The sequence below is a fragment of the Takifugu rubripes genome, chromosome 8 (genome assembly GCF_901000725.2).
Source record: "Takifugu rubripes chromosome 8, fTakRub1.2, whole genome shotgun sequence".
NCBI lineage: Eukaryota > Metazoa > Chordata > Actinopteri > Tetraodontiformes > Tetraodontidae > Takifugu > Takifugu rubripes.
Window position 1 is genome coordinate 4,817,057 of NC_042292.1, and position 11,108 is coordinate 4,828,164.

An 11,108-nucleotide genomic window follows, 5' to 3' on the forward strand; every position below is an offset into this window, starting at 1 on the left:
GCACAAATCCATTACAGCCTCCTCCTCAACCCAGATAATGGGGATTGAATTAAAGCTGGCGATAAACATGTGGCCCAGGACTCCCAAAGATATGATTGATCATCTTATTGCAAGGTATTCAACCAGTTTAGTTGTGGTAATCGATACCATTACCCACCCTGGAATAGGCATCGTTCTGTAAATTAAACCGGACAAACGAGGGGAGGGTGTTTTTAGATGCACAACTTTAAAAACAACAATATTCTGCAACAGTTTCCCCTTAAACAAACACTGGTGCTGCAACACGGATGCGTTTGATTCTCTGCTCCTGTTCAGCTCATCAGAGGAAAAAGAAGAAAGGCGGAGTTTTGATTTAAGCTGAAGTGCAGTCGGCAGGAAGTGGAACTAGAGACGCTGATGATGTGTTTTCAAGTAGATAAATGTGATTAAATGTAGACATCCGTTAACTAATCTGCATTAAAAAAAAATCACTGACCACCTCACCGGGTGTTCAGGAATGAAGCTGTTGGGTCGGGATGGGGGGTGAGAGGTGTGGGATGATCTTCGATGTGAGAGGAGATAGACGGCGAGGCGTCTCAGGGAGCAGCTGTCATACCCAGATGGACACGGAGCAGTTGGACGCACGGACGGGTCTGTTGCCATTGTTATTCATCACTTCGCCGGTCCCCTCATTATTGGGGGACACCTGAAATTCTAATGTGCGCTCAGCGATCACCAGATCACAAATGGCGCTTCGGCAGGACAGGCGAGGTGAGATTCCACCTTGAGCGCTGCGATGTGAGGAGCAGGACGGCGTGCGCAGTCATGCTGGCGGGAGAGAAGGAAGAGAAGCAGAGACGTCTTATTGCCTCTTCTGGGCTCCGCGGACGTGTCATCTCAAACTAATAACCCTCCTCTGATCTGAATCTCTCCCAGCTTTGTTCCTCGCTCCCTCTCCTCTTCCCTCATGCCTGCCACTTCACCTCTTCCCATTCCTCTGCCCTTCTGTCCCATTCCATCCTCATTAGATCTTATCTGAGTCTCCACCTTCGCTCCTGCTCTTTATCTGTCTAATTATGTTGCTACTCACCTTTAGATGGACTACAAGAAGCCCAAGTGCATGCTGGGAGGAGGATTTTTCCCCTCTGGCTCTCTGGTGTCCTGCCCTCACACACAAGCGTCACCCCTCTTGTCTCTTTCAGGCAGAATATCACTCCCCTCTTTTCAATTCAGCTGCTTTTTCAGGCCCCCTGGCACACACACAAACTCACACACACACACTCACACACACACTTGGCCCCAGAGTCCTCCGAACAGCGCGGCTCGGTGATAAAACTCCCCTGACACTCCTCCATTATGAAGCAGTGATAGGAGGTTCTTCACAATCACACGCACACACTGGCTGAGCTACATGTTGCAGATACACACTGGAAATCAAAATACCACTAATTCTGCATTTTTCCCCTCTTTTCCCTTATCGGCTTTTTTCAGAAACAGCCAGCGTCTGCGTCTCATGCCGCTGTCATTGATAGAATATTTCAGTGTGCTGCTGCACCTCTCAGATCGTAGAGCAGAAATCAGGTGAGCTCTTTTACATTTTTACTTCCATTTACACTCAAAGTCTCATGACACTAACACAAATAAATAAGAATGTGCACAGAATTCTAGGTGGCTGGTGTGTATATACAGTATGTGTGTGTGTGTGTGTGTGTGTGTGTGTGTGTGTGTGTGCGTGTGTGTGTGTGTGTGTGTATTTGTATACACCCATAGATACACACCCATACAGAGAGGTACAATAACTACAATATTGAATTATCATTATTTTAAAGAAAGCTTTAAATATATATTTTTTAGATCCTCGGCTTCTCTGAAAGGTTCAAGTGAAGATGTGGAGGAAGATGTGAGTAATATTCCTAATTATTTCATACAGTATATGCATGAGTGCTGTGTGTAAGTTGGGGTTAAATGTGAGCGTTAAAGGGTAAAGGTGTGTGTCTGTGTGGGACTGTGTCACAGTTACAACTGTTAGGGTCAAACTTTAACCACAGGAGGGCAGGTTGGTGGACCAGGGTGGGTTCTGTATAGGAGGCTGATAACCCCGACAATGGTAGCCCGTCCTTATCTTGATCCCAACACACACACACACACACACACACACACACACACACACACACACACACACACACACACACACGCACTCTGCTGCGTGCACAATATGTGATTTTAATGAACCTAATCTCCAGGATCACCAGGTCTCTGAGCCGGGAAATTAACGAGAGCAGGTTAAACACACACACAGGAACATGGTGTCAATGTGTGTGTGTGTGTGTGTGTGTGTGTATGTGTGTATGAGGGTGAAATTGGTTTTCCTCAGGATTAAAGGATTAAAAAGGCTGTTAGTTCCTCAAAGTACTCCAAATACCCCCTCAGTATTCATTACAGCAGATACAAAAGGCAGAGAGGAACTCATAATGGCCTCAACCTTCTAATCATTTCAAGCAGGGATGCTCCTGCACACACACACACACTCACACACACACACACACACACACACTATCATTATCCACACTATTAGCACGAGATATGAACTGACTGGAAATCACAGCAGGGGGATTTTTATTCAGGGGAGATAATTTTGAGCAAACTGGGGAAAAGTGTGTTTTTAATATTTGTACACATTTTAAATACATGTGGACTTCAGACCTCCATTAATAAAGATTCCCTGGTGCCAACAGGTCTAGAGGAGAGGTGCACCAACTCTGAACATTTGAAGAGTATGATAAATCAATATTTGTACAACCTCACACACACCCAAAAAATAAGAACCACACACACACAGACACACACAAAAACCATGGAAAACAGTGGTTTGAAGCAGGGAGGAGGGGCACTAATTGAAAGTGATTGAGAGCGTTTCTCCCCATGCCCTTTTTTCACCCAGCGGGTGGCCACTTGCTCACTGACAGCGATGGAGGGATTGGTTTACACTGTCTGCTGGTTGGCTAATGTCTGCGCGCGTGTGCGTGTGCGTGTGCATGGAGGGCTAACAAAGCTGAACCTGATGTCGTTTTGGGTCCAGACTCATCGGCCATTGACATTCCGATTCAGAGAACGTTGCATAAAGCGTAAAAGGTCAAAGCTGAGAAAGAGCAGGAATCTAATAAGCATCTGGAGGTTGTTGAGCCTCTGTCCAATCAGAAGCGTCTTTAAGACGTAAATGTGTGCTCATTTGTGTTACAGTTTAGACACTTTCAATACTAAATTGGAAAGTCTTAAATGATTACATTTACAGAGTTTATTGGAGTGTTTTGTTTTGTTTTTACCTTGGAACTCCTACATTATGTTTTATGGAAAATAGTGAAGAAAGGTAAATATGCTCTTTTTCCTTGAAAGGAATTTTTTTTTTTTTTTTAGGATTTTGTCACTATAAATCCAGGTAGCATCTGCCAGTAATGATATTTTTAAAACAAAAATAAGTGAACACATCTGAGCAGGTAAATAAGAGGTGATTAGATCCAAACTAAATAAACCTCAATGAAGAATTCCCCAGGTTCCTGAATGAGAGCGGCTGACCCAGCAAACGTGTGTAATTAATAAGAACACGTCAAAAGAGCCGCTCACGGGTTATCGTGTAAAAGCGGTGGAGCAGAGGTCCGCATCTCAATGGCTTCACTGTCCGGTGGAGGACGCCCTCGTCCCCTCCCCACCCTTCAGCTCCGGTTTAGGAGGCGCTGCTCACATATAAAAACACCCCATCAGCTACTGCGGGAGACAGGAAACTATTACATGCACATCGTTTTTCTTCAATGCTGGCACACTCTGGTGCACAGGCCTGCCTCCCTGTGTATCTTCTTCCTCCGGCGCGGGCGGGAGGGCAGAAAACCTCCTGACAAAAATAAATTCTGCAACCGCAGCTCTGCGGCTCCCGTTTCTCCGACCAGGTCTCCTTTATTTCCCATCATCTCTTTCAGTTTGTCACATTGACTTTTCTGGCTGCACAACAGCTGTTCGGCCTTTCTGGTTATCTTTTGTCTTTTTTCCGCTGCTGCTGCACTTACTCCGCGTCAAAATGTGCAAATTGCTTTCACGTATGCATGTCAGCGTTTTTCCGAGACGGCTTGTGTTATTGCTTATTTTGCAGATGGGAGGTTTACTGCTAGAAACAGCTCATAGTGTATCCGTAGGAGCTACTGGAATTTGCTTAGAGAATCATCATCATTCCAGCAACATATTACAAACCCCCCACCCATGCGTGCACACATGCACGCACGCACGCACACACGCACACGCACACACACACAGAGCCAAGCATTCCAGATTTATACGTCTAAAGAAAGATGTTATCGAGCTGCTGATGTTATCGGGTGGATGTACGTGCAACTTCCTGGAGCCTGGCTCTGAATAATAGTGCATGTCAGGTCCACATTGTTGAGCAAGTCTCCCGTGAATTCCCCAAATTTTTTGGAAGGGCCTTATGTAAGACTAAACCCTCTCCTCACCTCTGTAGCTCAGCCAGACTGACTATATTCCACCCCGAGAAAGAAGCGTGAAGACTGTGCTGGTTGGCTCCTGATGCCTCTGCTGTGCTTGGCTGTTCGGCGTGAACATCATGGAGCCATAATGGGGGTTGAAGTCATTGGGTAGCGACAGCGCTGGATCGACCATCTGTCTGCAGTGCGGTGGAACGGTGAGTGGAAGCCACATCCAGCAGGCGCTAATGCTGTTAGCAGCAGCACGACAGCTACGAAACAAGTCACAAATCTGCTTCGTGTAACAGCTGTTAATAAGTGACGGTCATTTATCTGCTATTTACTCCTCTTTTTCCATCATTCTCCTGCTTCTCTCTCACTTTTTTCCTGCCAAACTGGGCTTCATTAAAACACTAACACTCCCAATAATGGACCTAAGGATCGATTCTGCTGGCGTTGGCTGGAGTCTCTTCTAATAAGGTGTGATGAGTGTTGGTTTTATTCACTGGACCGCCGTGTGTGTTTGTGTGCACGTGTCCAGACTTTACTCTGAGCCTTATTGATTTTCTGCTTGGCTGCTAGATGCACAGGTGGACCTCCTCCAAGGATTTCTGTCCCTCAAATGCAGAATTTCAGCCTCACCAGGGGCTCTCTGAGAAGGACTGGATAATGTTAAATATGGGAGCGAGTCACGTGTTAGGTCCTGGGCGGCGTTTTAAATGATTCCCATCAGCTTGTGCGAGAACCTGAAGACACAGCACATTTTAGTTTGATGGCTGTCCCAGATTGAACCTGAGTTTTTTGCCGAGCCGAAGTGGATTCAAACTTTGCAATTGAAGAAAAACTACTGAAGCAGTTAAAAAAAAAAATCTTACATTTGGGCCTGAAGTTTCTTTGTCTGACGTTCTCGGAGCCATCGGCCCCTCTGAGGATTCCCCTCGGAGGGCCGCCGATGATATTGTTCTCTGCGGTTTGCATCTGTTGGTTTGATAATCCAGTGATTCTGCCGTCAGAGGGGGATTCTGGGAGCACAAACACGCAACAACGCGGCGAACTCCTGGACTGTGACGGCGCCCATTGTTCCTCACAAACAATGTCTTCACTTTGATGTCTGTGATGCATGGCCGGCCGAGGGAAGTTTCTCCAATCTGCTCGAGCCCCCAAATCCCTCTGTCTACTCACCGTGCCTGTCTCCCCCAACCTTCAATTAGACAAATGACATGTTTTATTTGCTGCACAGAAACTTTTCAGGGTATTTTTGAGATTATAGACTTATTCCTGTTTATGTTAAATAAACCGTCATCTGCGAATATTAGCTTCGGTCAGATCTGCTGCGCCCTCGTTGAGGTTAACGGCGGCGCGTTGTGTGTCCCCTCTCGTGTGAACGTTTGTCCAAAACCCAAGGAGGGGCCAGAGGGTCGTCATTGTCAGGCTACAGGGGCAACATGCTGGCCGGAGTCCTGACTGACGGGCTCAGTCCTCCAATGTGCTTCGGCACAAAAGGTGACAAGCAGAAAGGAAATTGCTTTTTGCCGCCGCCTCCTAACCTGCCTCCGATTTTTCATTCACCCAAACTGTCACTTAAAAAAATAAACCAGAATAAATAGAGATTATTGACAGATTACTATTGGAAGTCTAAATGAACGCAAATATCAATAAGGGTGTTAAACAGAAGCACTTTCAACATCTGTCACCACTATCATAACCACCATTTTTCCATTATAAAAGACATTTTAATTTAATTTGCCATTTTTACCAAAACTACCTGACATCTGGTCTATATTAATATCCAGCAGCAGTGGACAGACGTGGAGGCCTCGAGCTCCTCTTCCAGTGCCCTGAGCTCAATAAACCAGGAGTTTCGTAGCCTCTTCTGAAAACATCTGACCGCCTGGCTCAGATTTGTGGAGAAGAGGCGCTAATCTCTGTGCAGCCACCCACCGTTGATGTACACAGACGACCAGATTTCCACAACAGCGTTGGGCAGGGCGAGGCAGGACTGGGCAGTGACCCCGAAACACCTCCAGCAGTTTAAAGTGATCACGGAAGAAAAAACACATCTCCATATTCATTCAAATTATTTTTTTCTACTTGGGGCGCTGGTAATCCTTCCCTGGATTATGTGCATGAAGCAACACCCCAGAGGTCCACCCCTGCAAACCGGAGCCAAAACACACAAGAGGAAAAAAGCTTTCAGAACAGAATCATCCGTTTCTCTGTCACCTTCTCTCCTCCCAAGGTCTCTGTGGCCCCAGTCCTGTCTTCATCCTCACACCTTCCCTCTGTTTGCTCTCCTCTCCGTCTGTGTTTCACTCTGACCATTTCCCTCCGTGCCGTGACCCCCATATCTCATCCCACTCCCCATTAATTCCCATTAAAACATATATGCTGACTTCACAGTCAGGGTGGGGGCCGAGTGGTCCCCTGTGCCGCTGGGAGATGCCTCGCCGTTAACGCAAACCGTAAACGGTGGGGGTGAGGAGTCACATGACCAACGTTTATGGTGAGTGATGGCCTCCCGTAAAGATGATGCGAAATTATAGAAACTGAAAGGGAGGGGCGGGGTGGGCCGAGGACGGCAATAGGACGACAGAATAGAAATTATGAGGACAAAAATGGAGAAAAGACATAACAGGTATTTATATAGCTTTATAATAATTCATTGACGAGCACATCCATGCTAATATTAGCTGAAATTTGCATATTCTGTTAAATAATCTATTAAATAGACTTCATTCAGGGTATTTCATCATGGTTCACAAAGTACAAAACACAAACAGGTCAATAAACAACTCATTTGGCTGCTAGCTTGGTTTGTTCATTTGTGCAGGAAGCTCCTGTAGAACCATCATGGAGGGGAACCCACCTCAATGTTGATGTAAATCTTAACCTTAATAAAAATGTCACTGCAAATAAAATCTAAGAAACATGGAGGTGTTCTGGGTTCTATCATTTCTGAGCCCTTGCAGAGACCCCTGTGCTTCTCTAAAGATGGAAACTTACATCTGAAATCAAGGTTAAGATGTAATTGTGCGTCTAAAATCTTGCACTGCATGACCTCTGACCTCAGGAGTCACGTCTGGAGGATATTCAGAAGGCATCGTGCATGCGTGACCCACTTTTTTCAAAATAGATGTAAACGTGACCCAACAGCAGCAGGCGACGGGCTCGGCGACGGATGGGACACACTGTTCCTGGTGTCGCCGCGTGCGAGCAGGAGGGTAAACAAATCCAGTTTTAATAAGGGCTTGTAGCTCATAATCCTGCTCGCCAGCAGGTGAGGGCCAGCATATGGGGAGAGTCCACCGCACATGCACACACACACACACACACACACACACACACAGACATGAGCACAGTGCAGCTGTCACTTGTTTTCTGAGGTAAGGGCGATCCTGGAGAACGCTGTGGGTCTCAGGGATTCACGCCAAGAGAGCAAGGGAAGGGAAAAGGTGGCAGAAGAAGGGAGAAAGGATCTTCACTTTCTGCTTGTTTTTAAATGGAAGCTGGCCTCAGACACAAAGTGGGACTCTTACCTGTAAACGTACCTGCCTGACAGCAGAGGCGCTACGTTACCCAGCATGAATCATTAGCTTAACTAATTCCCCACCTTTGTAAACCTAACGTCTGAGTGGCGGCGCTACTTCATGCTTACTTTGCCCTTGTGTGCTTTATAGCGATAAAATGTTTTCAGTGACGGGATTAAAAAAAAAAAAAAAAAATCAATTTCCCCCCCGAGTGATTTGGTGGCACACCGCCTGAACACAGCTCGCCCTTTTGAAGCTAACAAATGCACTTTTGTTGTTTTTGTGGCTTATGGCAGAGAGCTTATGGGGCTTTTCATGAGTGGAGGGTTGTTTTCACAGCTCATGAGGGTTGAGGGGATCTTTCAATAGATGCGTAAAGACCAAAATAAAACCTAAACTGAGCGGTAATGGTTTTAGCTGCCCATTTTTTCTTCTACCGTCACAGAATATGTGATTCCCCTCCCGCCCTCTTTTCTGGATTTCCCTCTCAATTTATTCTTAATTTCTCCCCTCTCCGGTTAACTCTCCATCTGCCTTCTTCTTTGTCTGCCTCCTCTCTCCGGTCGCCCTCCCTCGCCTCCATCGCAACCCATTTCTGCTTCTTATGAAGTGTGAAAAATGATCGTCTGCAGGATGAAGTGGACAGAATTTGCCGGCGTAATGGCCTGACAAAATGAATCGCGGCCTTCCTCGCCATCCATCACGGCTCCGAGGCAACCGCGGTTAGGATCTGTGAAGGTGCTGGCTTATTGATTACTGGTTGTTACTACAAAGTGTCTGATTCAGTGTTTGCTGCACGACGGGGGGCGGGGGGGCTGCTGGTGGGTGGAAGTGAACGCAGGCGGCTGCAGCGCTCTCAAAAATCCTCTTTTGATAGATTTTAAATGGTGAAATATTGATTTCTGTCCAGGCCAAGGTCTGGCCGAGCGGCCCGCAGCCATTTATCGGAGGCAGGGAGCCGGACACCCGGTTCTGCTGGCCTCCATCAGTCATTCTGACACAGGAAAAATGAGAGAGGAAGCTAGCGAGGGGGAAAGAGAGGGTCCAGGAAGAGGAATAAATCAATGGCCTTACGTTTAGCTCTCTCATACATGAATCAAAACAGGAGCTGCATTATCTGCATAAAAACCAATACATGAGAGCTCAGGTTTAAAAAAAAAGAGAGTTAAAAACACACACATGCTGAAACTTTCCTCATTATCTAATGTTCATGACTGCTGACCATGAGCCAAACACTAATGATTTCCTAATGCAGACCGAAAGTGATTACAGCTCTTAACTGTTTTCCAAGTGTTGTAGAAACGCAGACAGGAAGCATTAATCCACATTAAAGCTCGGCGTGCACAGGCCGCTCACCTTAAACCGCAGGACCGTTCTCTGGGAAGTTTCAGGGAAATTGTGTTTTCAAAGTCTGAGCAGTCTGAAGACGCAAGGCTCCAGAAATGCTCAGGAATTTTAAAGGTACAATATGCACCATCACCATGGAGATAAAGGCTCCAGTACAGAAGATAGCAGGAGTGGAGGGTGGATGCACGCCCAGAATCAGAAACCACTCTAGAATTTATACTCAGCAGCATTTTCAAATCCTGTACAGCTCAACAGATTCAGAGTTTTAACTGTACATTTAAACCATTTCTTCCTTGGCGTTTTAACAACGTTAAAACTCCATTTAACCTGAATAGAATTCGCCATTTTTACCAAGTGTCTACTGTTATGGATTGTCATGGATTGTTTTGGTCCTGTGAAAAAGAAAGAAATGAGGCCAAGAGCAGGTGGTGACTGCCCCACACACACACACACACACACACACACACACACACCCTCGCAGCAGAGAGGAACTTGCTCCTGGTGGGAGGTCTGCGGTCTGGCCCTCCACATTCCACAGACAAGTGTCTAGCACCTGCTAGGCCTCAGTCATCCTTTACTGGCCAAAAGATTAGGACGGGTGGACACGGGCCAAATCTGTCTGCTTCACAGTCTGTGCATTGATATCCACTTTTAGAAGGTTCTTTTCTTGCATCAGCACATGAAGGGAACTGCTGTCGATCTGAATTATTCTTCCACCCCACCAAAAAATAAATACGTATATAAATATATCTCAGCACAGACACTGATTTCTCAGTGCAGCATCCAGCTCCTTAATGTCCTATCCCATGTCAAAATCAAACACACACACACACACACACACACACACAGAAAGTAGTGTATAATGCAAACACAGCTTCAGCAGTGCATGTCTGACAGGTACACATGTCAGTGAAAAGTTCAAGCACGATCGCAGCATTCGGTCTCCCTCTGCAGTCGTCAGGTCCTGAGGGGTGCGTGTGTGTGTGTGTGTGTGTCCATGTCTGTGTCTGCGCCATAAATGTGTATATGTGTAATCCCAGGGCCCGATGCTCAGCACCTAAACACTCCCCATATTGTTTTCTCCAGTGGAGCTGGAAAAGGGAGGCTGATTTACAGAGCTGTCTGGCACTGGAGCACAAGGATGCATGACTGACTCGGCCTAATGGAGTTTTCAGCCTCGGATTTACACTTCTCCCTCTCCTCCGCCATCCGAGAGGCTCACATAAGCACAGGCTGACTGCTGCTCATCTCCGTGGTGGCTACAGCGTGTTAGCAACACAATCTCGGACAAAAAAAGAGTGAACCAACACTGTGCTCGTATCTTAATACCTCAGGTTCATTGTTGTTGCGTTTTTGTGCGTCACTTGGCGACAATGTTTCCACATGGTCATCGCAGAGAACACGTCAGTGCTTTGCTAATTGAAAATATCGGATCAATTCCCTGATAATGTCTCCGGCAGAATGCCATCGTCTCAAAGACGACTGTCACCGTTCGGACCGAACCGCTGTTCAGCCTAGAGCTGCTAATGCTGGGAATCGAACACCGACGCGTTAACTGGGACCTAAATCACTTTAGTCTGTGTCGGATTGCTGGATAACCGTTGTGGCGGGGCAGCCCAACATTGTGCAGCTGCGCCTGAACACTGGTTTCCACAAATTACCCATTTCACAGCTCACAAAGCATTTAACCTCCACACAGAACAAATCCATTTCTGGGCTTTTGCAAGGACACCCACGCACACGTGAATGTGGACCGACATGTGTGTCAGTGGTTCTAAAACCCTGG

General features: G+C 46.5%; 1 long non-coding RNA gene across 1 annotated transcript; it reads left to right on the top strand.

The window, feature by feature from the left end:
* Positions 1-390: 390 nt before the first annotated feature.
* LOC115250709 (uncharacterized) lies at positions 391-6,890 on the top strand. The gene is made up of 6 exons (XR_003889278.1): positions 391-630; positions 1,471-1,560; positions 1,834-1,879; positions 4,487-4,666; positions 4,888-4,928; positions 5,031-6,890. It is a non-coding gene; the product is annotated as an uncharacterized lncRNA (long non-coding RNA).
* Positions 6,891-11,108: the final 4,218 nt, after the last annotated feature.